Below are 15,323 nucleotides of genomic sequence, written 5' to 3'. Positions count from 1 at the left end.
TGTTCTCTGCCACCAATTCTTAAAACAAATTCATTTAGCAAGTTTTATCAATATTCAACTAGAAATTTCAAGGAATGAAAATCTGGGTGAAGAATGATTGGAAGGGACGAACAATAGAAGTATTATTCACTAATCCAGCAGATAAATATTAAGTAACTTAATGACAAATACATTCTCAAATTGTGAATTATAAATAATAAAAATAATCCCAGAAGTACACACTATAAGCTCAAGCACCTAACTCTTATTGATTAGTATCTTATAATACTTGATTATTTTTAGACTGATGTTGATTCCAACTCAGCATGTACACATTTGCTACAACTGCACATCACTGTTGTACACATCACAGCTGATGCAAGGCCTCACCCTCAAATACAAACTTTCATTGAGAAAAATACACATTAGTTGAATGAAAATATTAACACATCCCTGTTACGAGTATTTGTATAAGTGCTGTAATACAAAATGCGCACAGCAGCCATCCTTCTGAACTGACACCTCAGATTAGTTGACAGAGCAGTCCATGAATGAATTGCCACGTCAAACTCCCCACGTATTTGAAATTGGCTGATGTCTTTAATCTTTATTCTAGATGAATATATAATTCAGGAGAAAGTGCTCAGTTTCGGAAGTGCCAGTATCTGAAGCAAGGAAGATTCAGAAAGATAATAGAAAATTGCAATCTTAAACTAAATGAATAAGGAACCAAAATGCAGAGCTGCTGTAAAGAGCAGCATTGCAGTTTACCTTGCGGTGAGTGGGTGCCGGTTGTTGCTTGACTGGGGTGTCCGGTTATTGCCCCAGCCGGCTTGCTGTCGGTGCAATGCTCTGTCCAGCAGCTGGGGAAGTGCCACGTCAAAGGACCGCCGCCGGCACTCGCTGCCACGGAGCCCGGCTGCGCATGCGCGCCCCCGGCCGCCCGGAGGCACACGTCAGCGTAGAGAGACAATAGGAACCCGAGGAGATGGGCCGAGTGGAGGGGCAGATAGAGGCGTCCAGAGGGACAGTGGCGAAACCATACCAAGCGAGGGAGGCAGTGGGAACCTTGTGCAGGCAGCCTGGGAGAGTCCGTGACGTGGCCAATGTCACCGAGACAGCAAGAAGGAGCCGAACGTGTCGGGGCGCTGCAAAGGAACTGGAGGAAAGCAGGGAAAGCAGGCCGTGAAAAGGCAGCAACATTTAAGAGACAAAGGGGAGACGGGAACATTATAAAGAGGGGTCAAAATCAGTCGCCTTAGCTTCTGTTGTTTGTTTCTTAGCACCAATTTTAAGGTGCAAACTTGTGTGGCCAATCATCATGATCCATCTCCAGTATTTATGCATTATATCTACTTAAAACTGTTATAAGACCATTGATCACCTTCTCCATGGATGCTAATAACATGGGCAGTTTTTGGTAGACGCTGTGCACCATACACTATTCATAAGTACAGTTTATATTCATAATTTATATTTATAATCTGCTCAAGTGTTTTTGGTGTATTATCTGAGTTTTCATCATATGCTATGTGTTGAATTACAATCATAAGAGTACACAGGAACAAGAGTATGCTGTATAACTTACTGGGCCTGTTCATGACATCATATGCCTAACTTTATACCCCCAGAAATACACCAGTCTCAGACTTATCATTAACAATTCATTATGAACATGTAGAACAGTTTACATTTTCACTATACTTTAATTAGAAGTGTTTCTTTATCCCTGAGTTTTTGCAACAACAGGTCAAAGGCAGTTATTACCCCTCAACCATCAGGCTCTTGAATAAAAGGGGCTGGATACACTCAACTTCACTTGCACCATCATTGAAATGTTCCCACAACCAATTAGTTCATTTTCAAGGACTCTTTATTTCATGATCTAATGTTCTCATTATTTATTGCTATTTATTTATCTTTGTATTTGCACAATTTGTTGTCTTCTTGATGCACCGTCAATAACTCTCGGAGACTGGAAGTGAACAATAGGCTTTTATTAGCAGCAAAAGGGACCGCGGCATCTTGGAGACTGAGGGAGGAGCAGTGCCCCAATCGCCTTTATACCGGGGTCTGTGGGAGGAGCCACAGGAGCAGTCAGCAGAGGGGCGTGTCCAGACAGGTATATGTAGTTCACCACACTTCTGCACTCTGATTGATCTTCCGTTGATGGATTTGCTGAATATGCTCACATGAAAATGAATCTCAGATTGTATAGAGCGACATATATATATCTTGATAATAAAATATACTTTGACTTTGGGAGAGAGAGAAGATCAGAATCAGAATCAGACTTTAATCGCCAAGTACCTGTACACATACAAGGAATTTACTTCCAGCAGATGTTGTCTCTCTGCTCATAACAGATTGTGGTGAACTATGTGCCTGTCGGGACACGCCCCCTGCTGACTGCTCCTGTGGCTCCTCCCACAGGCCCCTGTATAAAGGAGATCTGAGGCCTGACTCTCGGCCTCAGTCTCCAGGACATTGTATGATAGACACTCACTCCTGGTTCCTTCTTCCAGTCAATAAAAGCCGATATCTCGCCTTACGTCTCAGTGTGAGTTATTGATGGTGCAGCACAGATGATAAATATAAATGAAAATATAGATTATACATACAAGTAGTGCAATCCAAGTAATAGTTAGCCGACAGTTAACCGGCAGTTAACTGTTCAGCAAAGTGACCGCAGTAGAGAAAAAAGATAAAGGAATTGCCAGAAATACTCACTGTATTTAGAAAAAAACTGGGCGAGATAGAGAAAAGTTATCAGTTTTTCCTCAAGCAAGATAGTTTTCTTCATCTTACCATTTCTGACAGGTCTTAGATCTGCCATGTCAGCTCTGTTTGTCTTTCCACTAATGCTGCTTAATATGATAAATGTTACCAGCATTTTCTCCTTTAACTTCAGGTTTTCTTTATCTGCAGAACTGATCTCCGTTCACTCCAGTGAGTCCTAGTCTAGAACTACCCCGTAGTTGTATCACCTCAATTAAGAAATCTGATTTTTATCTGCTCTATTCTTGTCCCTTGATTCAGAAACATAAAATAGTACACCACTGGAGAGGCCATTCAGCCCACATTGTTATGCCGATCAATGCCAATTTATTCTAAATATCCTCTTCCTGCCTAAATGTCCTTCTGTGATATGGACAGGTCCATATCCCTTCATATTGATAGGTCCTATCTAAAAGTCTCTTCAAGATTCAAGGTTGTTTAGTTTCATTTCCTGTACACAAGTGTAAGGAGAACAAAATCATAGTTACTCCGGATTGGATACAGCACACAAAGACACAAAATATAAAGAACAAAATATTAATAATTTAAAATATACAATAAATATAAATACATAAGATAGCTAATATACATAGATGAGTTGTATGTCCATAAAGTGATATTCATAAGGTAATTGACGGGACATGATGAAATGCTTTCGAGAGGTTGGTCATGATTAGACTGAACTCCTGCCTTAGCAAGGACCTGGACCCATTGCAATTTGCCTTTCGCCACAATGGGTCAATGGCAGAGGCAATCTCAATAGCTCTTCACACGGCCTTAGACCACCTGGACAACACAAACACCTACGTCAGAATACTGTTCATAGACTATAGCTTAGCATTTAACACCATTATTACCACAATCCTGATTGAGAAGTTGCAGAACCTGGGCCCCTGTACCACCTTCTGCAACTGGATCCTCAAATTCCTAATCTGTGTGGATAGGTGATAATATATCCTCCTCGCTAATGATCAATACTGGTGCACCTCAGGGGTATGTGCTTAGCCCATTGCTCTACTCCCTCTATACCCATGACAATATGGCTAGGCATAGCTCAAAGACCATCTATAAATTTGCTGATGATACAACCATTGTTGGTAGAATCTCAGATGGAGATGAAAGGGCAGACAGAAGTGAGGTATGCCAACTAGTGGAGTGGTGTCGCAGCAACAACCTGGCACTCAACCTCAGTAAGACAAAAGAGCTGATTGTAGACTTCAAGAAGGGTAAAATGAAGGTACACCTCATAGAGGGATCAGAAGGGGAGAGAGTGAGTAGTTTCAAATTTCTGGGTGTCAAGATCTCTAACCTGGTCCCAACATATCGTTGCAGTTGTAAAGAAGGCAAGACAGCAACTGCACTTCATTAGGAGTTTGAACAGATTTTGTATGTCAACAAGTACACTCAAAAACTTCTATGATGTACCGTGGCGAGCATTCTGACAGGCTTCATCACTGTCTGGTATGGGGGGGGGGGGGGGCTATTGCACAGGACCAAAAGTAGCTGCAGAGGGTTGTAAATTTAGTCTTCTCATCTTGGGTACCAGGACATCTTCAAGAAGCGGAATCTCATAAAGGCAGCATCCATTATTAAGGACCTCCAGCACCCAAGGCATGCCCTTTTCTCACTGTTACCATCAGGTAGGAGGTACTGAAGCCTGAAGGCACACACTCAGTGATTCACAAACAGCTTTTTCTCCTCTGCCATCCGATTCCTAAATGAACATTGAACCTGTGAACACTACCTCATTTTTAAAAAATATATTATTTCTGGTTTTTGCACAATGTTTAATCTATTCAATATATATATATCTCTTGTTATTTATTTATTCCTTCCTTCCTTCTTCTATATTATGCATTAAACTGCTGCTGCTAAGTTAACAAATTTCACGACACATGCCGGTGATAATAAACCTGATTCTGATAAAGTAGTAGCAGTGTTGTTCAGCATTACTGCTTGTGGAAAGTAACTGATTTTGAGCCTGGTGCTCCTGGCATGGATGCTATGTAGCCTCCTCACTGATGAGAGTGGGACGAACAGTCCATGAGCAGGGTGGCTGGGATTCTTCATGAAGTTAATGGCCTTTTCCCAGTAACTTTCTGTATATATGTTCTTGATTGCGGGTAGGCTGGTGCCAGTGATGCATTGGGCAGCTTTGACTACCAGTTGTGGAACCTTCCTCTCTGCCGCAATACAGTTTCCACACCAAGCACTAATGCAGCTCATTAGGTTGCTAACTACTGCGCATCCACAGAATGACGTGAGTGTGGATGTGCATAGTCCAGCTTTCTACAGCCTCCTTAGAAACTAGAGGCATTGGTGAGCGTTCCTGACTCTGTAGGGTGTGTTTTAGGGCACAGGAAGTTGTGTGTGAAGGGCACTCCCAGGAGTTTGAAACTGCTTGTAGATTTCATTGCTGCTCCACCGACGTAAACTGGGGTGTGAGTGGTGCGAGTTTTCCTGAAGTTGATAACCATTTTACTTGTCTTGTTGACATTAAGGAAGAAGTTATTGGCCTGTCACCAAGCCTCAAGCTCTTTCACCTCCTCCTCTCTGTAGGACATCTCATCATTGTTAGTGATGAATCCCACCACTGTTAAGTCATCACAAACTTGACGATGTGATTGCTTGGGTGTTTGGCTGTGCAGTCATGTTTAGCAGAGTGTACAGCAGTGGGCTCAGCAGAGTGAGGAGCGGTTGTGGATCCTGACTATCTGAGGTCTGTTCGTTAGGAATTTCAACAGCCAGTTGTACAATGGTGCATTTAGACTGAGGAGTAGGAGACTGTTCACCAAGGTCTATGGGACATTAGTGTAAAATGCTGAACTGAAATCCAGAAACAGCATTCAAACATAAGTGTCTTTGTTTTCTAGGTGTATCAGGGCCTAGTGCAGGGGTCAGCAACCTTTACCACTGAAAGAGCCACTTGGACCTGTTTCCCACAGAAAAGAAAACACTGGGAGCCGCAAAACCCGTTTGACATTTAAAATGAAATAACACTGCATACAACGTTTTGTTTTGCCTTTATGCTATGTATAAACAAACTATAATGTGTTGCATTTATGAAATTGATGAACTCCTGCAGAGAAAACGAAATTACATTTCTGCATGCAACAAAAACATTTTGAACTCCGAAAAAAAGACGTTGGGTTGAAGGTTACTTTTAAGTAAAATACTCAATGTCTATTTGAGTCCTTCTTGTATTTATGAAAAACGCCAAACTTAAATTTGCCGCCAGCAGCAAACCAAAAATAACTTCAGCCAGCTGTCAACCTGAAAAATAAAAGGACTATTTCACTGAACAATGAAAACATAGGAATATACGTAAAATAATAGGCAATTAAAATATTTATCATACTTGTTCAGGTTGACTCACACCTGACAATGCAGTCGTATTCAGTAGGGATGGATCGATGCTTAGGGGAGTGACCGGGAAGGATGATGTGTTTTTTTCCTCTCTGAACTCACAGAAGCGTTTCCCAAACGATGTTTGCATTGCGATGATTGCAGAATGTAAATACTCCGAATTTATCATGTCGTGACATTGTTTGAACTCTCTCAAATTGGGGAAGTGAGACAATGTGCCTTTCTGTAAATCTCTGGCAAGCAACGTCAACTTGCGCTCGAATGCCAAAACATCCTCCAACATGTGCAGGGCTGTACGTCCTTACCCCTGAAGAGCTCTGTTCAGCGTGTTCAGGTGCGCTGTCATGTCTACCATGAAGTGTAGCTTTTCCAGCCACTCTGGCTGTTCCAGCTCAGGAAAGTTGAGCCCTTTGCTGCCCAGGAAAGTTTTCACTTCTTCCAGACACGCGACAAAGCGTTTCAGCACCTCCCCTCTGGACAGCCAGCGATAAAAACACGTTGTAGCGGTTGCTACACGCAGTCAGTAAACTGCAGTCAAAGATAGCTTTATTCGAACTAAACAGCCTTGCTTTTAAGCCTCCCTCAACCCGCCCCCCATGGGCGCGGATGCTGCAAAAGACACGTACTCACAAACCCCCGAAGCTATCTCCCTTAGCCTGAACGCTGGCTAATTGTGAGCCGGTTCGGATGTGTCAGGAAATGGGTCGCCACAACGTCTTATTTAGATTGTACAAGATCACCATAATCTTCAAATTTAGATTTACATTTCAAAAACTAACAAACTAACATAAAATACATTTTAATTAAATACTGACCATGTAGCGGTGTGCTACACGCAGCGCTAAAATTACGACACGGAGTCGGTAACTGCAGTCGAAGGAAAAAACTTTATTCGAAATCTTCAGCCTCACTTTTAAGCCTCCCTCAACCTGCCCCCCCATGGCGCAGAGGCTCCAAAGCTCTGTGCTCGCAAACCCCCGTAGGCTATCTAATTGTGAGTCGGTTCGGATGTGCCAGGAAAAGGGTCGCCACAACCAATTATTTCCCAAAGCAACAGGGAGCCGCAGCACAGACGTAAAAGAGCCACATGTGGCTCTGGAGCCGCGGGTTGCCGACCCCCGGCCTAGTGCATGACAGATAATATGTTAATCCATTCTAGGTACCTACCATTCTCTGCATAAAAAAAGCTTGGCCCTCACATTACCTTTAAATCATCCCCAACCTTAAAAAGCATGTCCGCTGGTGTTTGTCATATATAGCCAAGGGAAAACATTTTATCTATCTACAGCTCTCATTAAAAAAAATCTATCGCACTTTAGGGAGAACAACCTAAGTTTGTCCATCCATTCCTTATAGTTTATATCCACAAATCCAGACAGCATCCTGGTAAAACCTCCACAGTCTCCACATTCTTCCTATAACGGGATGACCAGAACTGCACACAACACCCCAAGTGTGGCCTAACTGAAGTTTTATATAGCAGCAGAATGACTTCCTTACTCTTGTATTCAATGCCACTAATAAAGACAAGCATGACTTCTTTACAATTTTATCCACCTGCATAGCCACTTTTAATGAACTATGGACCAGGACCCCAGATCTGTCTGTAACTCAGTGTTATTAAGGAACCTACTGTATGCTTTCTCCTTTCATCTGGTCTCTCAAAGTGCAATATTTCAGACTTGCCTAGGTTAAATTCAATTTGCCACTTTTCTACCCATATCTGACAATGATCTACATCATGAAATCATCAAAAGAAAATCAAACAATTTAGTCAATGTAGTGTGCTGGAAAGCAGTACTCTCATCATTACCAGCATCAAACTTGTTTTCGGCTTTCTCAGGAGAATCAGCAGTGCTTCTCTGGGCCTCAGAAGAAAATTGAGAACTTTCCCAGCACAGGCCTCCTCAAAATGAGATTCCTTTCCTGTAGTTTTAATTCACACATTTTAATTCCACATCCCATTCCCATTCTGATATGTCTATCCATGGCCTCCTCTATTGTCAAAATGAAGCCACACTCAGGTTGGAGGAACAACACCTTATATACCAGCTGGGTAGCCTCCAAACTGATGGCATGAACATTTTTCTTCTCTACCTTCCGTTAATGCCCCTCCTTCCCTTCTTACTCCATCCCTGACATATTTAGTTGTTTGCCTGTTCTCCATCTCCCTCTGGTGCTCCCCCCGCCCCCCGCTTTCATTCTCCTGAGGTCTCCCGTCCCATGATCTTTTCCCTTCTCCAGCTCTGTATCTCTTTCGCCAATCACCTTTCCAGCTCTTAGCTTCATCCCACCCCCTCCGGTCTTCTCCTATCATTTCGCATTTCCCCCTCCCCCCACTACTTTCAAATCTCTTACTATCTTTCCTTTAGGTTAGTCCTGACGAAGGGTCTCAGCCCGAAACGTCGACAGCGCTTCTCCTTATAGATGCTGCCTGGCCTGCTGTGTTCCACCAGCATTTTGTGTGTGTTGTTATTTGAATTTCCAGCATCTGCAGATTTCCTCGTGTTTGTTCCTTTCCTGTAGTATTTACTTTGCACTGGGTCCTCTTCATAGGCTCCTGTCACATGATTATAAAAGTTCAAAACCTTTTCCCATCATTTCTCAGGTGATTTGGTTAAGAAACTCAATAACAAGTAGTTAATGCAAATGTGAGGTAATCTGCAGATGCTGGAAATTCAAGCAACACACACAAAATGCTGGTGGAATGCAGCAGGCCAGGCAGCATCTACAGCAAGAAGCACAGTTGAAGTTTCAAGCCAAGACATTTTGTCAGGACTAACTGAAAGAAAAGATAATAAGAGATTTAAAAGTAGGAGGGGGAGAGGGAAATACAAAATGATAGGAGAAGACCAGAGGGGGTGGGGTGAAGCCGAGAGCCAGAAAGTTGATTGGCAAAAGGGATACAGAGCTGGAGAAGAGAAAGGATCATGGGACAGGAGGCCTAGGGAGAAAGAAAGGGGGAGTGGAGCACAAGAGGGAGAAGGAGAACAGGCAAAGAGTGATTGTGAGAGAGGCAGAGAGAAAATAAAGGAGGGGGAAATAAATAAATACATCAGGGATGGGATAAGAAGGGGAGGAGGGGCATTAACGGAGGTTAGAGAAACCAATGTTCATGTCATCTGGTTGGAGGCTACCCAGCTGGTATATAAGGTGTTGTTCCTCCAACCTGAGTGTGGCTTCATCTTGAGAGTAGAGGAGGTCATGGATAGACATATCAGAATGGGAATGGGACAGGGAATTAAAATGTGTGGCCACTGGGAGATCCTGCTTTCTCTGGCGGACCGAGCGTAGGTGTTCAGCAAAATGGTCTCCCAGTCTGTGTCAGGTCTCACCAATATATAGAAGGCCACACCGGGAGCACCGGACGGAGTATACCACACCAGCCAACTCATAGGTGAAGTGTTGCTTCACCTGGAAGGACTGTCTGGGGCCCTGAATGGTGGTGAGGGAGGAAGTGTAAGGGCAGGTGTAGCACTTGTTCCACTTGCAAGGATAAGTGCCAGGAAGGAGATTGGTTGGAAGGGATGGGGTGGGGGGGGAACGAGTGGACAAGGGAGTCACATAAGAAGTGATCCCTGCAGAAAGCAGAAGGAAGGGGGGATGGAAAGATGTGCTTGGTAGTGGGATCCCATTGGAGGTGGCGGAAGTTATGGAGAATTATATGTTGAGAGCAGAGGTAATGGTAGAGGAAGGGAAGCCCCTGTCTTTAAAAAAGGAAGACATCTCCTTCGTCCTGGAATGAAAAGCCTCATCCTGAGAGCAGATGTGGCAGAGACGGAGGAATTGCAAGAAGGGGATGGCATTTTTAAAAGAGACAGGGTGGGAAGAGGAATAGTCCAGGTAGCTGTGAGAGTCTGTAGGCTTATAGTAGATATCAGTAGATAAGCTGTCTCCAGAGATGGAGACAGAAAGATCAAGAAAGGGGAGGGAGGTGTCGGAAATGGACCAGGTAAATTTGAGGGCAGGGTGAAAGTTGGAGGCAAAGTTAATGAAGTCGACGAGCTCAGCATGCGTGCAGGAGGCAGCGCCAATGCAGTCGTCGATGTAGCGAAGGAAAAGAGGGGAACGGATACCCGTATAGACTTGGAACATGGACTGTTCCACAAAGTCAACAAAAAGGCAGGCATAGCTGGGACCCATACGGGTGCCCATGGCTACACCTTTGGTTTGGAGGAAGTGGGAGGAGCCAAAGGAGAAAATATTGAGAGTAAGGACTAATTCCTCTAGATGGAGGAGAGTGGTGGTAGAGGGGAGCTGGTTAGGTCTGGAATCCAGAAAGGAGTGGAGAGCTTTGAGACCTTTGAAACGAGTTTGGTGGGGCAACAGCAAGCTGACACAATGGGTCTACCTGGACAGGCAGGTTTGTGGATCATGGGTAGTAGGTAGAAATGGGAAGTGAGTGGTGTGGGAACTATGAGGTTTTAATTTTAATTAAAATTACATTTTAATTCCCCATCCCATTCCCATTCTGATATGTCTATCCATGGCCTCCTCTACTGTCAAGATGAAGCCACACTCAGGTTCAGGAACAACACCTTATATTCCGTCTGGGTAGCCTCCAACCTGATGGCATGAACATTGACTTCTATAACTTCTGTTAATGCCCCTCCTCTCTTTCTTACCCCATCCTTTATTTATATATTTATCTATCCATCTATATATCTATTTATTTATTTCCCCCCTCCTTTATTTTCTCTCGCTGCCCCTCTCATAATCACTCTTTGCTTGTTCTCCATCTCCCTCTGGTGCTCCCCTCCCCCTTTCTTTCTCCCTAGGCCTTCCGTCCCATGATCCTTTCCCTTCTCCAGCTCTGTGTCCCCTTTGCCAATCAATTTCCCAACTCTTAGTTTCATCCCTCCTCCTCCTGTCTTCTCCTATCATTTTGGATTTCCCCTGCCCTCCTACTTTCAAATCTCTTACTATCTTTTCTTTCATTTAGTCCTGAGGAAGGGTCTTGGCCCAAAACGTCGACTGTGCTTCTTCCTGTGGCCTGCTGTGTTCCATCAGCATTTTGTGTGTGTTGCAACAACTAGTTAATGTGGACTTTACTTCTTGGAGTTAAAATCAAAAATCAAAAATTGATGATTACTTAATAAGATTGGTGGAGCATGGTGACTATATGACCTCTCCGATGGGTAACTATGTTTAGGCATCAAGCTTTATACATTCAATGGCCACTTTAATAGGCACACCTGTCTGTGAATGCAAATGTCTAATCATATGGCTGCAACTCAATGCATAAAAGCATGCAGACATGGTCAAGAATTTCAGTTGTTGTGCAGACCAAAAAATCAGAACGGAGAGGAAATGTGATCTAAGTGACTTCCACCATGGCATAATTGCTGAAGTTAAGATAAAGTGATTTGAGTAACTCAAAAAATGCTTATCTCCTGGGACTTTAACACACAACAGTCCTTAGACTTTACAGAGAATAGTACAAAAAACAAAAACTATCTCATGAGTGTATTTCCGTGGGTGAAAATGCCTTGTTAATGAGAGAGATCAGAAGTGGCTCAAGCTGACATAAGGTGATAGTAACTGAAATACCCACACATTACAACAGTGGTGTGCAGAAGAACATCTCTGAACACACAACACATCGAAGTTTGAAGTGGATGGGCTACAGCAGCAGAAGACCACTGAAATACGGAATCCATGGCCACTTTATTAGGTACAGGAGGTACCCAATAAAGTGGTTATTGAGTGTATGTTGCAATCATGTGACACATCCCAGTCTGCCAATTAGTAAAACATTTGAAGTATCATAGCAATGTTGATGGTAGCATAAAATTATAATGATGTAGTAATAGATTAAATGAATGGGAAGTCAGCATTATTGAAGGCTAATATAAGGTAATTTTGATTTGAAAGGTTTAAATTAAAATACTTTTAAAATGGAGACAAGCTAGAAGTACCAGAGATCTAAAGAGTCTTGTGACACCTGTGCATAGTTAATATATCATGGATATTCACAAAAAATCTGATCAGCAGTTGTGAAGGTGATGGCCTTGACTTTGGATTAATAAAGTTCAGAAGTCAGAAATCAAGAAGTAAATGTTTTAAATGATTCTCGGAAGTTAAATATTTAGTACTAGAGGCTAATTATATCATAGAAATTGTGGCAATTCCATTAGAGAAAGAAATTAAACATTTATCATCACTTACAGAAATAGAGACTAGGAAGATATTATGAAATAAATTCTAAATTGCAATCCTTATACCTAACTATGATCAAGGGATTTATGAAGTAAATCTGAGACCCAAAATTATGAGCCAAAAGCCCTGATATAGCAAAATATTTTAAAAATTGCTCCTGACAGTGAAGAAAAATATAATGGAACAAATACGTTTATAAAATGGTGTATAGTATATAACAGAACTATTAGAAGCATTGACCTTCAGATGCATGTCGATAGCTCAATGAAAGTGGGATCATAAGTGGTAAAGAAGGTATGAGGAATGCTTGCCTTCAGTGGCTGAGGCATTAAATATAAAAATCTGGAAGTGATGTTGTAGCTGTCTAAAGCTTTAGTTAGGCCACATTTGGTGTATTATTTGCAGTTCTTGTTGACACACTATAGCAAGGATGTGGAGACTTTGGAGAGGATGTATAAGAAGTTTACCAGGATGTTCCTAGAATTGAAGTGTACTATCTATATAAAAAAAAAATGGAGAAACTTCGAAGGTTTTCCCAGGAGTTTCGGAGGGAAAGGGCAACCTATTGGAAGCATATAAAAATTAAACAAGCTTAAGTAGGGTAGATACCAGAATCTTTTTTTCTGAGAATGGGGAGGTCAAATGTTACAGGGCATAGGTGAGAAAGAGAATGTTTTTCACACAGTGGCATGTGCCTTGGAACTCCTGCTGGAAAGGTGTAAAAGCAGGTACAAACGGATATTTATGAGACGTAGATTGACGTATAATCAGGTAAGGAATAGAGGGATATGGACCCCCTATCCCTCCCCTTTTCCATTCCCTATTCTGCCAGGATGGTGTATATTGACTACAGCTCAGCATTCAACACAATCATTCCTACAGTTCTGATCAAAAAGCTCCAATACCTGGGCCTCTGTACCTCCCTCTGCAACTGGAAATCACAACCTATATGGATCAGGAATAACATCTCTGCTTTGCTGACAATCTACACTGATACATCTCAGGGATGTGTGCTTAGCCCACTGCTCTACTCCCCTTACACCCATGACTGTGTGGCTAGGCACAGCTCAAGTGCCATTTGTAAGTTTGTGAAAGATACAACTATTGTTGGCAGATTTTGAGATGGTGATGAGAATGCAAACTGCAGTGAGAAGTATCAGCTAGTTGAGTGGAGTTGCAGCAACAACCTTGCACTCAGTGTCAGTAAGCCCAAAGAACTGATTGTGAACTTAAGAAAGGGTAAGATAAGGGAATAAACACCAATCCTCATTGAGGGATCGGAAGTGGAAAGGCTGAGCAATTTCAAGTTCTTGGGTGTTAACATCTCTGAGGATCTCTCCTGGACCCAAAGTATGGATGCAGCTACAAAGCAGGTATAATTCCTTAGAGTTTGAGGAGATTTTGTATCTCACCAAAGACAGTCACAAATTTCTACAAATGTACCGTGGAGAGCATTCTAACTGGCTGCATCACCATCTACTATGGGAGGGCTCCTGCGAAGGATCGAAATAAGTTGCAGAGAGTTGTAAACTTAATCAGCTCCATCATGGGCACTAGCCTCTGTAATACCCAGGGCATCTTCAAAGAGTGATGCCTCAAAAAGGTGGTATCCATCATTAAGGCCCCCCGTCATCCTGTTCACATTGCTATCATCGGGAAAAAGGTACAGGAGCCTGAAGGCAAACACTCAACGATTCAAAAACAGCTTCTTTCCCTCTGTCATGGACATCGAACCCATGAACACTTTTGCACTACTTATTTAATTTAGCTATTTAATATTTACATACACTTATTCACTGTTTATTCTATTATTATCTATTGCATTTGCCAGTGATATTAAACCTGATTTTGATTTTTATTCTGACTTAGTAGGGATGGTGTTACCAGGCTGATGCACAGTATTCAATATATGTCACATGTACTGCTTAGTGTTGAGGCCAACAAATTCCAATTTAGTCTCATCCAATCACAAGACCCCTTCCACATCTTTACAGTATCTTCTAAGTAAAGCTTTGGAAAGACTTTACAGGCAAGAATATGTTTTATTATCAGCCAGAGCTTCTTCAGTTCCACTCTTCCATAAGTACCTTCTTTGTGCAAGGCCTTGGAGATTGTGAAGCCATGAACTTCATCTCCATTTGCAGCCACTGACTTCTCAGCTTGCTCAGAGTGACTGTTGATATCACAGTAGCCTCTATTACAGGTGTCATTGTTCTCTAGCAACTAAGTTTAGAGGGGTGGCCGGATTTGTGGCTGTGGTTTCATATTTTCTCCACTTTTTCACAATGGACTGCCCTGAGCTTCATGGTATGTTCAGTGCCTTTAAGACAGTCTAATACCCTTCTTCAGATCTGTGCTCTTCTATTATTTCTTTGACTTGCTTTGAATGCTCTTTTGTCTCCATGTTAGTTTGCTGTGTTGAAAGTTACCTTACAATTAGACCTTACAGAGAGAGGGAGCATTCATTCTTGTAAATTCACTGAAATCGGATGACCTCCATTTTTCTACATCATCAAATAATGATGAATATTAAACATCAATAAATAAGGTAATATATTGCTGCTGAGGAAAAGCAGCTTGGTAATTACCAAGGGGATGGACACTTCTTCAGCCTCACAATTTTGGTTGTTAAATTATTAGTAAAATTGACAGGTTTTGGATTTTTTTTCTTTTGATTTGACATGATGCCCAATGCTTTGTAGATTTAGCTAAAAAATCCTTCTTCAATATATATATTTTAAATTTAGAAAATGAACAGCAGAACATGAAAGCATTCGTGGGGACTGAATACTTTTTCAAGGCACTGTACTTCGAGATACAGCATGGAGTAGGTCCTCCTAGGCCTCTGAGTGGTGCCACTAGCAACCCACTGATTTAACCTAATCACAGAACAATTTACAATGACCAACTAACCTACTAATTGTTTTGTTTTTGGAATGTGGAAGGAAACCGGAGCACTGGGAAGAAACCCATGATTCACGGAAAGGATGTACAAACTCCATTACAGATTATGTCAGAATTGAATTCCGAAATCCAGTGCC

The 15,323-nt window shown here is 42.2% G+C and overlaps 1 protein-coding gene across 2 annotated transcripts in view; it reads right to left on the bottom strand.

The window, feature by feature from the left end:
* The window catches only part of sec24d (SEC24 homolog D, COPII coat complex component), a 192,640-nt gene extending 191,701 nt beyond the window's left edge, over positions 1-939 (bottom strand). Inside the window, exon 1 of one of the 2 annotated variants that reach the window (XM_059988769.1) lies at positions 751-939. The gene's annotated coding sequence lies outside the window, so the exon portion shown is untranslated. The remainder of the gene's footprint in view (positions 1-750) is intronic. The other variant, XM_059988768.1, reaches the window with a different exon arrangement.
* Positions 940-15,323: the final 14,384 nt, after the last annotated feature.

The sequence above is a fragment of the Hypanus sabinus genome, chromosome 14, assembly GCF_030144855.1.
Source record: "Hypanus sabinus isolate sHypSab1 chromosome 14, sHypSab1.hap1, whole genome shotgun sequence".
NCBI lineage: Eukaryota > Metazoa > Chordata > Chondrichthyes > Myliobatiformes > Dasyatidae > Hypanus > Hypanus sabinus.
Note: the sequence above shows the minus strand (reverse complement) of the source record. Positions and strands in the feature narration are given on the sequence as shown.